This window comes from Grampus griseus, assembly GCF_964374135.1.
Source record: "Grampus griseus genome assembly, chromosome: 4".
Lineage (NCBI taxonomy): Eukaryota > Metazoa > Chordata > Mammalia > Artiodactyla > Delphinidae > Grampus > Grampus griseus.
Genome location: NC_138997.1, coordinates 40,308,383 through 40,322,495, shown reverse-complemented (window position 1 = coordinate 40,322,495; position 14,113 = coordinate 40,308,383). Strand labels below are relative to the sequence as shown.

The following is a 14,113-nucleotide window of genomic DNA, read 5'->3' as shown; positions in this document are numbered from 1 at the left end:
CCTCTGAACAACCAGTGGCTCCCCAAGCTGCCCAGCGCTACGGGCTGCAAATACAAGGATGACTACACAGTCCCCTGCCCCCAGGCCACTCACTGACAATCAGGAAACAAGTGCAGCACCAGATTGGTACAGGGATTAGGAAGCTTTGAAGGGAGGAAGCTAACCCAGCACGGAGGGCAGGGGGAGGGCAAGCAAGGAGGAAATGACCCTGGGCTGAGTCTTCAGGGGCGTGGAGTCTTCCCACGCGGCTGTGGTGGCGAGCACGGGGCAAGCAACCAAGGCATCCAAGCCCTGTGCGTGCAGGAACCAGAGTTTTGTGGTGCTCAGAGCACAATGGGTAAGGCAGTGAGTGGTGAAGGATGAGCTGAGGAGGAGGGCAGGTGCCTGGCACAGGGATGACTACACTGTAGCTGATGCAGCGCCGCTGAATGTCTGGTTCCTCGTTTGGCATTTACGCCAGGGAAGTGTGCTCACTGCAAATACTGTAGAAGGTACACATCAGGAAAAAGAAGATGAAAAGTGTTCAAAATCCCACAGCTTAGAGATAACCACTGTTAACATTCTCATGTACAATCTTTTATATATATGTATGTGTGTTTATATATTATACATACGTACCTATACTAACAAATATATTTTTCTTCAAAAATGAAATCATTTAAAATGTGATATATACCCACAATGGAATATTATTTAGCCTTAAAGAGAAAATTCTGACATGCTACAACATGGATAAACCATCAGGACATTGTGCTAAGTGAAATAAGCCAATCATAAAAAGACAAATACTGTATGAGTCCACTTATATGACGTACCTAGAGTAGCCAAATTCATAGAGACGTAAGTCAGTGGCAGTGGCGAAGGGCTGGGGGAGAAGGGGGAAACAGGGAGCTATTGTTTAATGGGTACAGAGTTTCCATTTTGTAAGATGATAAGATTTTGGAGATTAGCTGTACAACAATGTAACTATACTTAACACCTCTGAACTGTATAGTTAAAAATAGCTAAGATGGTAAATTTTATGTTATGTGTTTTTTTTTACCACACTTAAAATAAAATATATAAGTAAATAAAATATAAAAAAGAAAATAAAATATAAAAAAGAAATTCACTTGATAAAGCTATTTTAATACTTTTTCCACTTATTTTTGTGATCACCTTTCCATGCAAGATACATACTCCGCCATCAATATTTCAGATAACTGCATAATAGTCTATTGCAGAGATCTACCTTAATTTATTTAACCCAGGAGAATTACTTTTTAGGATGGAAGAAACCTCCAAACACTTGGCTGATAGGAAGCAGCCAGTGACACTTGGCTGATGGGAGGGAGCCAGTAAAGAGCAGAGAGAGATTCAAGACCACAGAAGAGAGAGGAATATTAATAGAGCAAAGGTTCCAAAGAAGGCGTGAGGAGATGGCATTCGGGGCTCAAGTAATGGGCTAACCTTAAACACGGGGAAAAATGGATACCACATCCTCTGAGGAAAGGAAATGAAGATGGGTATGAATAGATTTGCATGTATAAAGAAGACTTTGGGAAATTGAAGAAGTCAAGAGATGACATCTTAATGAAGATAAAGTGGTAGAGAAGTAGGGTATGAAAGAGTTGGAAGGATACATAGCTACGTTCAGAGAATAAGACACTGAGGTTAAAATTTCTGAGGTGAAAAGGTACCAGCTGGACGAGGATCTGGGTGGAGGGTTGAGAGTGAGTAGCTGTGGTTTAGTGCCGGAGAACTCACTGAGAAGGTATCTAATGATTTTGAGGCCAGATTCATGGTCAGATCATCTAGGATGCCACCTAGACGACTGGAGTAAATTGGAGTCTTTTTGTTTAAATAAGAGGGGTCCACTGTCTTTCATGTGCCCATTCCCCTGTCCATCTGATCCTGGGCATGCCTGTGATACTCTGGTAGTGCATCATCAAAGTGCATGGGTTGCCTTGCCCACCTGTGATGCTGCCCAGCTGACAGAGTATGATAGAACACCCGGTAAGCTTTGTGAAAATGTCTGATTTAACTGATCTGGGGTGCAGCCTGGATTTTTACAGATTTTCAGATGATTCTATTGCACAGCTAGGGTTGAGAACCTCTGCCGTCTGGCTCTTTGCCATTTTCCCCTGACTTGTGGCCAAGTCAGTAGCTCATTAAGCACTTCTTCACCCCAATGTCTGCCCAAGCCCTCCACGGGCAAAGGTCAGTGGTTGTTTGAACAATCCAAGGGGAGGGTGCTATCCCTTAGGACTTAATAAAAGCCAAATCATGCAGTTAGCTGTGAGAAAACCATAGCTGGGTGTTCAAGCAAAAGCCACGCTGTCCAACAACCACACATGGCTATTTAAACTTAAACTAATCCAAATTTGAAATTGTTTTAATTAAAAGTCCAGTTCCCCAGCTGCACATTCAAGTGCTCAGTAGCTAGTGGCTGCTGTACCGAACAGTTCAGAGATAGAACCTTTCCATCACCATAGCAAGTTCTGTTGGACACTGCTAATACAAAAATATTCTTTTCTTCTGAAAATAATCTGGGTGCTTATATTCATTTTCTTCTCATCATGGGCAAAATGAGCCACATGGTATGCAGAGGGTGAACACACTGCATCTCTGGTCATTTTTTTCTCAGATGACTGATGGTGACTCTTCACCCCTTTTCGGGAAAAAGAACAAAGAAAGGAATTCTATGCTATCACGAACAAAAGTTTTTCTGAACAGTCCCATCTATGTATTAGGGCAGCAGTGGCTTCCCGACTTTTTTGCCTGTGTGTGACAGTAAAAAATATATTTTCTATCACAACCTTGTATACAGATATACATGTATATAACAGAAATTTTTTTACACATCAATATTTATCCTTACTACATGTTTTGCACTTGGATATTTTATAATTCTATTATATTCTATTTTCTGTTTCATTAAAGAAAAATAAACCTACTTAACAGTTCTCATAGCTCTGGTGGCCTATAGCTTGAAAAACCACTACCTTAAGATAGAAGTTGCCCACACAAAACTGAGACTCAATTTCACACTGTAGAGTTAATAGCCAGCTAGATAATAATTAATAGCTAACATTTATTGGGCACTTACTATATGCCAGGCATTGTGTTAAATGTTTTACATTCATTGCCTTATTCAATTCTCATAGTAACTCCATAAAATAGTTATCCAAGAACTATGAAAGGGCTGAGATTTTATTTGCACAAGTTAGCCTACCACAGTTTCCTGGCTGCTGGCAGAAGACGCAAGACTTCTGGGTCAGAGACAAAGGACTTTATCACAGCAACAGCAGTAGCCAGAGTATCAGCATTTCCTTGCACTAGTTCCCCAACTCCAGTTCCTGTAGGGCATCAAAAGAGGGCCATGTAACTCCTGCACATGCAGTGAGTAGCATTAATGGAGAGGAACTCAGCTGCAAGAACTTAAATCTATTATATTGGATATAAGCATGCCTGCTCTCGGCTTCTGAGGGCAACACTATGTCTATCATCCAAGACCATTTACTACACAAACACCCTTAAAAAGACAGTTTAGACTGAAAGGGCAGTCAGTGCCTCTCTTTGAAAAACCTGTTGAAATGCATGGGGCGCATGGAGAACTGTCTCCCAACAGTAGGTGCCTTACTTATCCCCATTTTGTACACGAGGAAACAATGACTTAAAGAGGATTAAGTAACTTATTTAAGGTTACACAGCTAGTGACCCAGGTCTACATGACACCTAAGCCTAGGCTGATACCACCTTCTTTCATAGCCAATGGACAGTGAAATAGGAAGAGGGAAGAGAGCTGTCATTCATTTAGTCATTCAGGTATGAAATTTGTCCCTACAGAAAGCAATTAGCCACAGATAATTTGTAATAGACCATTTTTTTTCACATTTTCTTCAAGAATTCCATAGGAAGAGTATCAAATGAACAGGGGTTGACAAGCTTTTTCTATAAAGGGCCAAAGAGTAGAGATTTTCAGCTTTATGGGCCACATGGATTCTGTTTTAATTGCTACTCAGCTCTGTGGTGGGAGTGGAGAAACAGTCACAGGTAATACATAACCAATGGGCATGGCTGTGTTCCAATAAAACTTTATTTTCAAAATAGTTTGCTAACTCCTGTTCTCAGATAGCCCAGTGGGATACCCAAAAAAAAAAAAAAAAAAAAAAGGCATAGTAATTTCTACACACAAAAACACCAATGATTTAATTGGAAAAACAAGGTAAACAGGCAACAAGCAAGCAAACCAGGAGTTATATGAAACTGAAGCGAACCTAGGTTCTATGTCAGAGTCCTGTTAAGTCAGCCTGGATAAACAGCATGTCAAGAACTAATGTAAAATATTCATGGACTAAAGTAGAATGGAGTCTACACATCATCTCTCTGTGATGACTGTGGTCATGCCAAGACTCTAAGAAACAATGTGACTTCCAAAGGCTTTTTCTAGCTCATAGATGCTCAGTAGGGGAGCAGTTATCCAAAACAATCCTCTTTAATTATCCGTGTGATGACATGAGTTAAAACCTATGTTATGAATAAGGGGGAAGTAACAGTGAAAAAAATGTTACTCTGGGCCAGGGACCATTCTAGGGATTTCACAAATATTGACCAATAGCTAATAAAGAATACCATTTCTGAACTGCCAAATTTATGGCTCTGCAAGTGAACACTCACTTGGGTCAGTGGCCTGATCTTAAAAAAAACACAATGTGCCACTATTTGACCACAATGGTATCCGTCCCCCAAATCAGTTACTGGAAAATTTTTGTCTTTATTTTTACATGCATACATATATAATCAAAATTTTGTTTATTCTTCTTTTTCTAATTCCTTTAGGTGGTACGTTAGGCTGTTTACTTAAGATTTTTCTTATTTATACAATCAAAATTTTGGTATACAAATGGCAACCCACTCTTTTTCATATAATCAATTTTTATGTCACATATAAGCTCAGATTAAATGGAAAAACACCAATCAAACTGTCATAGAAAAGACAGCTTTCTCAAGAACAATTCTATTAGCTGCTAAAATTACAGGGAGATAAATATGGTTCTTGTAAACACTGTGCTGTCATTGACAAGACTGGCAAATTTTTCAAAAGGACATACTTTTGAAGTCTAGGCTACATGGGAACATAATACCACAAGGAAGAAAAACTGTCACCTGTAAATTAATATTCCTGCTACTGCATGTAGATATATTTTAGTTACTAGTGTTTCTATGTAAATACACTTTAAGTTTTAGTGAAAAGTAGAACTTAGAAATTCCAGGAGATATACTCCCATTGAAACTCCAGGACAATTACATTACAGAATTCTAATTCACAAACACTCCAAGTTAAGTAAAAAATTATATTTCTATTTGGATTGTTTTACAATGGTATCAATATCTCTTAATTAACACCTTTTCACTCATGAATCAATAGAATAAAAAATAATTTGAAGACTATTTTATTAACCAGCCCAGTTAAAAAAATACACCACCTATTTTAGCTATGTACAGTTCTAATTTATGCTTTAAAACTTCCAATTATTACCATTTAAAATATTTCTTTGGCAGCTAAGTCATCATAAGTGTAAAAAAACCCAGGAAGATATCTACTTTGTTAATAAATGAAATATTTGATGAATAATAAGGCTATGCTATTTTTGGAGACATTTATGTTTACATTCAGTTGAAAACCATTATAATTCATTATAATTACTTCATTGTTACATAACACCATTTAAACTACAGGCTAATTTCCACTACTGCCATAGTTAATCACAATTACTTCCTCTTTTTTTTTTTACTTCTTAAGCTTTGTCTACATTAGCCTAAAAGTATTACATGACTTTCAATGTTTTGTCAAAGACACTTCATCTCACTCCTTTGCATTTCACAGAGAGTCTGTATCATGGTCCTCGGATACGGATGGTTCTGAAGCCTTGAGCAAAATCTGCATATCTTATGAATTTTTAGTATGTTAGACACAGCCTCTGTACTTGTTAAAGAAGGAAAGTAACCATGATGACAAGCTGTTGCCTTTTTTATTCTAACTGACAAAGTCTATGGACAAGTGGTTGCTCACATTTAGTTTGACCTTTAAGAAAAACTGAACTTTACTTCCAAAATGAAATCAGTTTTACTTTCCAGATTGCACTGGGTCGGGGCAGGGAGACTCCCAGCCTCAATTTTAAGACATCTCCTTTTATATGAAATTCTTGAAGCAACATTGTTTTCCACTTATCATATTGAAAATAAATCATGAAGCACTAACAGGCAGAAAGTGATTTTGAAAAACAAATAATTTAGAATGAAGTAAAAAGTGGGGGATTTATGGGACAAACATATCTATTTAGACTTTTGTGACTATTTGCTACAAACCAGTATGCAAAAGTTAGGAATTGGTCAGGAGGGAAGGAAGACTGAGCTCTTAGCCTCTGGGACATTTGGGTTTCTTTGGGCCCCAGGCTGCCTGTCCAAGGGCATTAGCCTTCAGAGGCCACAGGCTGGCAGCAGTGAGGTCTCTTCCAGCCTAAATGTGCAATGACTCCTCTCTCACTCATCAGGCCTCATCTTACACAGAAAACAACTGTCATCAGCTCACTTCCACACTTCTGCAATGCTGTACAATGTTTGAGTCTCACGGGTCTGCCGATGTCCATCTATGTATCACTGTTGCATTGCAATATGGGAGCTGAAATTGTTGAACTTGTGGGCTCGGTCAGCAGACTGCCCAGGTTCAGCATTTAGCATGGAGTCCTGTCTTAGATCGGTGTTTCCCAAAGTGATTCTCAAGCCTAGTTGCAGAGGTAGTATTTTACATCATGATCCAGTATACACACACATTTATATAATAAAAAACGAATAATGACCAAGTTTATATAGTGCTTACTGTACATGGAGAGTTAGAATTGGAACCCAGGGGTCCTGTTTCTGTCGTGCTCTTGACCACCACTCGCCACTGCCTCGTGGCCTTGCACTTGCATGCATGGGGGAACCAAACCGTTTCATCAAACACTAGTAACCCTCACTAAGAGGGATTCACAGTGATAACTCCTATTCTATTATATATCCCATCTCATTAAAAAAAATGCTGATGCTAACCTGTTAAATTGATTTCATAACTCAGGACACATGCTTTGAAAAATATTATGATAAGTGTTGTATGAAAAATTTTTTGAAAAACATCAACAATAAAAAAGCGAAATAAGTATACGTATCTCATCTTAGAGACTTTACTATGCTATAGTGCATCGTAAATCTCAAAAAGAAGGCGGGGCAGGGGGTGGGTGGTTAAATGGAATAGTTCCTAAATTTACTCAAGCATCTCCATCCCCTCGTGGAATGGACACTAATTTGGGAAATGTTATCCGATAGTGTTAACACCTTAAGGGCAGAGACAATTTGGGGGTTAATTTAATTTATATTTTAGTATGCACAAACACCTTTGACAAATTTCCAAATAACTGATTTAGGGAGATTCCTTCCCGGAGAAGGTGAACGCCCAGGACCGCGAGCTCTGGCCTGGGGAGAGGTATCCCAGGTACCTAGGCTGGGATACATAGGTGAAGGAGGGTCACTCACCCAAGAAATATGAGAGACAGTGTCTTGAGAAAAAGTCTAATTAAAAATGTGTCCCTCTTACAAGCAGCCCATGCAGCTCAATATCAAAAAAACAAACAACCCAATCCAAAAATGGGCAGAAGACCTAAATAGACATTTCTCCAAAGAAGATATACAGATAGCCAACAAACATATGAAAGAATGCTCAACATCACTAATCATTAGAGAAATGCAAATCAAAACTACAGTGAGGTATCACCTCACACCAGTCAGAATGGCCATCATCAAAAAATCTACAAACAATAAATGCTGGAGAGGGTATGGAGAAAAGGGAACCCTCTTGCACTGTTGGTGGGAATGCAAATTGATACAGCCACTATGGAGAACAGTATGGAGGTTCCTTAAAAAACTATAGATGGGAATAAAGACACAGACCTACTAGAGCACGGACTTGAGGATATGGGGAGGGGGAAGGGTAAGCTGTGACAAAGTGAGAGAGTGGCATGGACATATATACACTACCAAACGTAAAATAGATAGCTAGTGGGAAGCAGCTGCATAGCACAGGGAGATCAGCTAGGTGGTTTGTGACCACCTAGAGGGGTGGGATAGGGAGGGTGGGAGGCAGGGAGACTCAAGAGGGAAGAGATATGGGAACATATGTATATGTATAACTGATTCACTTTATTATAAAGCAGAAACTAACACACCATTGTAAAGCAATTATATTCCAATAAAGGTGTTAAAAAAAAAGCAACTATAGAGCTACCATATGACCCAGCAATCCCACTACTGGGCATATACCCTGAGAAAACCATAATTCAAAAAGAGTCACATACCACAATGTTCATTGCAGCTCTATTTACAAGAGCCAGGACATGGAAGCAACCTAAGTGTCCACTGACAGATGAATGCATAAAGAAGATGTGGCACATATATACAATGGAATATTACTCAGCCATAAAAAGAAACGAAATTCAGTTATTTGTAGTGAGGTGAATGGACCTAGAGTCTGTCATACAGAGTGAAGTAAGTCAGAAAGAGAAAAAGAAATACCATATGCTAACACACATATATGGAATCTAAAAAAAAAATGTTTATGAAGAACCTAGGGGCAGGACAGGAATAAAGACGCAGACGTAGAGAATGGACTTGAGGACATGGGGAGGGGGAAGGGTAAGCTGGGACGAAGTGAGAGCGTGGCATGGACTTATATATACTACCAGATGTAAAATAGATAGCTAGTGGGAAGCAGCCGCATAGCACAGGGAGATCAGCTCAGTGCTTTTTGACCACCTAGAGGGGTGGGACAGGGAGGGTGGGAGATAGACCCAAGAGGGAGGAGATATGGGGATATATGTATATGTATAGCTGATTCACTTTGTTATAAAGCAGAAACTAACACACCATTATAAAGCAAGTATACGCCAATAAAGATGTTAAAAAAAAGTGTCCCTCTCAATCGTGAAAATGATGGCTTTAATGAAAGCCAACTTAATTAAAAAATTGAAACAACATAGTAGATGTTAAATAAAATCCCATTCTAATGGTTTTACTAAAATAAAGGTAGGTTATTTTTTAAGTGGATTTGTTCATCCTTAGGGGCTGGGCTAGGTGGGAGGGTCTGGGTTGAAGCCTAAGGGAAAGAAACCAGACAAGAAGGGCCCAAGGAAGACAGAGGCTTCAGCCACTCCTTGAGGGGCACTCACTTGTCAGACTTTTCATAGGGTCTCTGTGAGTGCAGGAGAGGTAGGGGGGCTGCTTGTACCTCATCATCAACTTCCTGCCCCTCTAAATCTCCCTCCCTTTGAAATACTGAAAAGTGCAGAAACTGACTCTAAGAATGAATGATTCTATAATGTGCAAAAGAGCAAATAATAAAGCAAGTTCAAGAACACAGACACATGGGGCCAAGCATCTAAACAACTCTGGGTGATGCTTATTTTTGTGGCTAGCAGACATAAGGAAATTAAAAAGGGAAACTATTTTTAGAATAGAGTTGAACTTCAGCATAACACACCTTCTTCAGAGTAACTGCAACTATTTTTTCATAATAACAGGGTTACAAAGTGAAATCTTAATTCCTAGTTCTATCAATGCCAATCTCCACTTTCTTCTGATTAAGGATAATTGTCATTAAGTGCTATCTCTGCAGGAAATGGGTGGAGAGAATTTAAAGCTGCACAGTCCAGTATGGTAGCCACTAGCCCCATGTGGCTGTTTAAATTAATTAAAATTAAATAAAATTTCAAATTCAGTTCTTCAATTACGCTAGACATATTTCAAGGATTCAAGACCCACATGTGGCTCATGGCTACCATGTTGTGCAGATTATAGAACATTTCCATCACTGTGCGAAGCTTCATTGGACAGCACTGATCTAGAGAAAGGCCATTCACAGATGCTAAAAAGAAAATTGTTCATTTCTCCCTTCATCTAAGAGTTCCAAGTGCTACCTAGCAGAGCTGGTTTGACTCAGAATACCATGGGGTTGAATTTGAAGGCTACTGCCAAAGATTTCATTATTATTTCAAAATATCATTGCAGTTGGCCAGTGTAAAATCTCTTTGCATTAAGACTTTCCATAGCCACAAGTTATCTTTCAAAATCCAAACATGCTAGGAAATGATATTTGGTGATAATAATAACTTAAACAAGTTCCACTAATTTATGAGCTAGTGCTTAGAGCAAATTATGAAAAAAACAACATAAAGATATATGGCACCATCAGCTCCGGGAATTAAAGTTTATAGTTAAAATAAGTAGGGATGCACATCTGTTGTTGCCCTTAGGATTAAGAAAATATATATTACACACCTGGGTCTTTTCCTAGCTTTTTCATGAACTTAGATTCTGTAACATTTGGTCTTTGTATCACATTTTGAGAAATTTCGCATATATATCATTTGAGCCTCACACAGCACCTAATCACTGTTATAGTGTGGATTCTGAATGCTGTAGATTCTTCTTCTGAAGGGGAAGATTGAGAGGTAATACATTATCTTGTCAGTGTCTGTTTGCTTAATTGTTTACTGAACTGATCCCAAGTGGCCGGATTAGGTTGAAACCAAATGGCTAGGATTGCAGGGGCCAGCTAGCTTTTCATTCTTCATGACTCTAGGCTGCCCTGCTAATCTGGCCACTGTACTGCAGAGGTGTGTCTAGGTCACAGGGGAAACAAAGCAGGAGGACACACAGGAGTGTAAAGTCAAGTGCCGTCACTCTTGATGAACACAAAGCAGATAAAGTGAGTACAAGAAAACCCTGCAAGGTCATAGTAAGCATGACTGTGGTATTTCTAGAACAAAGCCTAAACGTAAGGCATTACTATGTTCATGCAAAAAAAAAAAGAAAGAATTACTCCACAGAGTAAACTATCTCCCCGAAAGCAAGCAACCTGTAAAAGGCATTTGATGAGAAATACATGAGTTAAGTAATTGCTATAAGGATACTTTAAGGTCAATTTAAATAATACAAACAAATTTCCTTCAGCTAATGGCAGATTATAATAAACATGCGTTTCCCAAACACTTTAATATGTTTGTTCAGTGTCATAACATCTACCAACTGTCATTATTGTTAGCAAAACTTATTTATCATGTCCAGTTTTTGAACTTCCAACTTGGAGAGCTTGCAAAATATTTATTAAATACTGTATAAATAAAAGACACCATTAAAATTCTTATGCTTATGCCTTGAAGATTAAACTCACATTTCTAGCTCATTAAAAGATGGTAGCTATAGTTAATCATAGAAACATGGTGTGTCTGGGACGCACAGAAGAAAAAGTTTGGGATTATTTAATGCACGAGAGCTGAGAATGTAAAATTCTATGATCTGCAAATACCACACATATGAATCTAACAATTTTTCCTTGAAAACTTTAAGTAGGTCAACTTATTAACTGTTACCATGGAGTTTATACATCCACATTTGCCTATCTTTTTGATGAACTGCAGCCCTGAATGGAGTTACAACCCTGAATTATTAAAAATCTGCCTTTGATTCAAGCAGAGAAATGAAGAAGCAGAAACTAATATTACAGTTTAGGCTGTGTTATTGTAACAGATCCAAGAACTTTTTTTAAAAACCCATGTTATTAGTATATGTGGTTGCCTAACAGGACCTCTCCTGGTCTCCCACAGGAAGTGGGACCGGGTTCACTCCAGGAGAGGGGTTTCCATCCCAACTGGGCTGTGTTCTCACATTTGTAGTCACAGTCCTTGGCTCAGCCGTGAAAGACGGTCTGACCGGAATAAACCTGACCAAAAAAATCAGGGAAGTGTTTGGGATATAATAAAGTGCCGTGGAGGTAGGGGTGGACGGAGGAGAGGCGTGAGTAGAGAAAAAAGGAATATGAATTTAGAATGGGAAAAACTCTCTCGTTCTTCATTTGATTCGTTTAAGGAGGAGAAAATCACTCGACAAGGGCTCTCTCCATAACCCAAAGCTAATCATGCTTTTATTGCAGTGGATGGTCAAACAGCCTCGGTCGGTCGCCCACTCACCGGCATCTCGCCGGAGAAACCGAAAATCCCATTTCTTCCCAAGTGTGCACCCAGGAGAGGAAAGCGAGATTGTTCATTTAGAGCGGAGAGCTGCGCACAGGGCAAGGCAAGTTAGTGCCTCCCTCCCGGCTCCCCTGCTGCCCCCGCCAGCCTGTCTCGGCTAACGGGAAAGTGAACGGCGAACGGCAGGGAGACCGGGAGGCCAAACTTGGGGTCTTTTCCGAGTCCCCCGACAACAAAAGGCCTGGGTATCGGATGGGGCGGCGGGGGGCGGAGGGCACACCTGTCAAAGACGGGATCCGAACCGTAGCGGGCGGGAGGCGCAGGGGTTCGGCTGACGGCACTGCGGCGGCGGCGGCGGCGGCGGCGGTGGCGGCGGCGGGGAGTAGGCGCGCCGGCCGGGACTCCGAAACGCCGCCAGCCACCGCGCCTCGCTCCGGGAGTGCACCCGCGGGGGCTCGGGAGGCGGCGCCGAGCCCGCGGCGCTCCGGGGTGGGGGCCGCCGCCGAGCAGGGCTCCGCCGCCGGGAAGACCCCGCCGCCCGAGCCCCGCTGCGGCTCCCGCAGTCCCCTGTTCTCCGCCTCCGGGCTGGGCGCGGAGCCGAACCCCATGCCCCCTGGCTGCCCGGCGGCCCCGCGCGGAAGAGGGGGCGCCGCGCCTACCTGCTCCGGTGCGGCGGGGCCGCTGTCGCCTGGCGGGGCCGTGACCTGAGGCGGCGGCAGCGGCGGCGTCGGCGGCAGTCGCGGCGAGGAGGGCGCTTCCTTCAGGAAGGGGTGGGATCTGCCCGCCCGCCGCGCCGCGGCCCGCCCCCGGCTTATTCTGGGGTCCCGCTTCCAGGCCTCCCGGGGAGAGTGACCCCCCTCCACACCCCCGCGGGGCCTCCGGCTTCCACCACCCCTCGGGACCCCGCATAGTTACCCGGGGCTGGAGCCGAGCGGGGACGGTGGAACCGCTTCTTTCCAAAGCCTTTGTGAACGCGATTGCCTGGTGCTCGCTCCTCACTCAACAAAAGGAAGGACTGAATCTGGGATCCTCCGCCTGGTGGTTATTTATTCCTGACCTGTTGTAACCTGCTGGTCGGCTCCCTTCTGTCCCCACACCTAGGGTTTTTGCACAGAGCAGCTAAAACTCATTTTCGTGCCCACTGGCTGAATGCAGTTCTCCGCCGCTCAGCGCTCTCCCGCGGTTTTCTTTCATCGTGAAGAGCAAACACAGGGCCAACTTCTGACCCTGGCAATGAGCGGAGACTCCAAGGCCGCCCTCCCAGCGCCAGGTTGCTCTCTTCCTGCCAGTGTCTCGTCTGAGTCGGCTATAAAACTGTATTCATCGGCATCTGAATAGCTTTCCCCACCGCAGACCGCAGCCAATCAGTGGCACTATGTCAGTGACCTCTGGCAGCAGCGTGGATCAAGGCTATTTTTATCTCACGCTCACCGTTAACTTCTCTTCCAGACGCAGCCTTCCGGGGCTCCCACTGGAGGACCTCCTTTATCCACCTGCCTTAGGCTGACCTCCATTCTTTTAGGCCCCCCCCCCACCACACCTGCCTCTTCTCATCTGCTGCCTCTCAAAGCACACGGTTCAAATTCTCCAATTCAACATTCCAGAACTCTTCCTTCCCCCACGATGTACTATTCCCCCATGATACACTATTATGTGTGTATTGATATGTTTTTACTGCTTTTTCCTGGCTACTAGACTGCGAGCTTCTTGAGGCCAGGGACCTGGCCTCTTCTGTATACCTTCCCTTCAGGTTAAAACATCTGGTTAAAACAGCAAAAATAAAAACTTTAATCTAGATCCTCTGCTGAATTTTGTGGAGGATAGCCTATGCCCATTCTTTCCGAGGAGAGTGACTACTGCTTTCATCAGATCCTCAGTGATCTGTGACTTCCCAGAGCTAAGAATTGCTTGAGGCCAGTTGGTGAATGAACCTCAGCTCTGAGGTGACGACCGCCCCCCCCCCAATTCCATCCCTTCTCTACCATTCATTTCTCTCTGTGATGACTGAAAGCACCCTCTAGCTACACCTGCTTCCAGTCCATTCTTTAAAAACTTCTGGATTCATACTA

General features: G+C 42.2%; 1 protein-coding gene across 4 annotated transcripts in view; it reads right to left on the bottom strand.

Annotated features, from left to right (window-relative positions):
* TMEM150C (transmembrane protein 150C) overlaps window positions 1-13,388 on the bottom strand; it is a 76,053-nt gene extending 62,665 nt beyond the window's left edge. Inside the window, exons 1-2 of one of the 4 annotated variants that reach the window (XM_082653697.1) lie at window positions 12,960-13,388; window positions 3,215-3,338 (exon numbers count right to left, since the gene is read on the bottom strand). The gene's annotated coding sequence lies outside the window, so the exon portion shown is untranslated. Of the gene's footprint in view, window positions 1-3,214; window positions 3,339-12,703; window positions 12,798-12,959 lie in introns of those variants that run through there. The other 3 variants (XM_082653698.1, XM_082653696.1, XM_082653695.1) reach the window with 3 other exon arrangements.
* Between the last annotated feature and the right edge of the window lie 725 nt (window positions 13,389-14,113).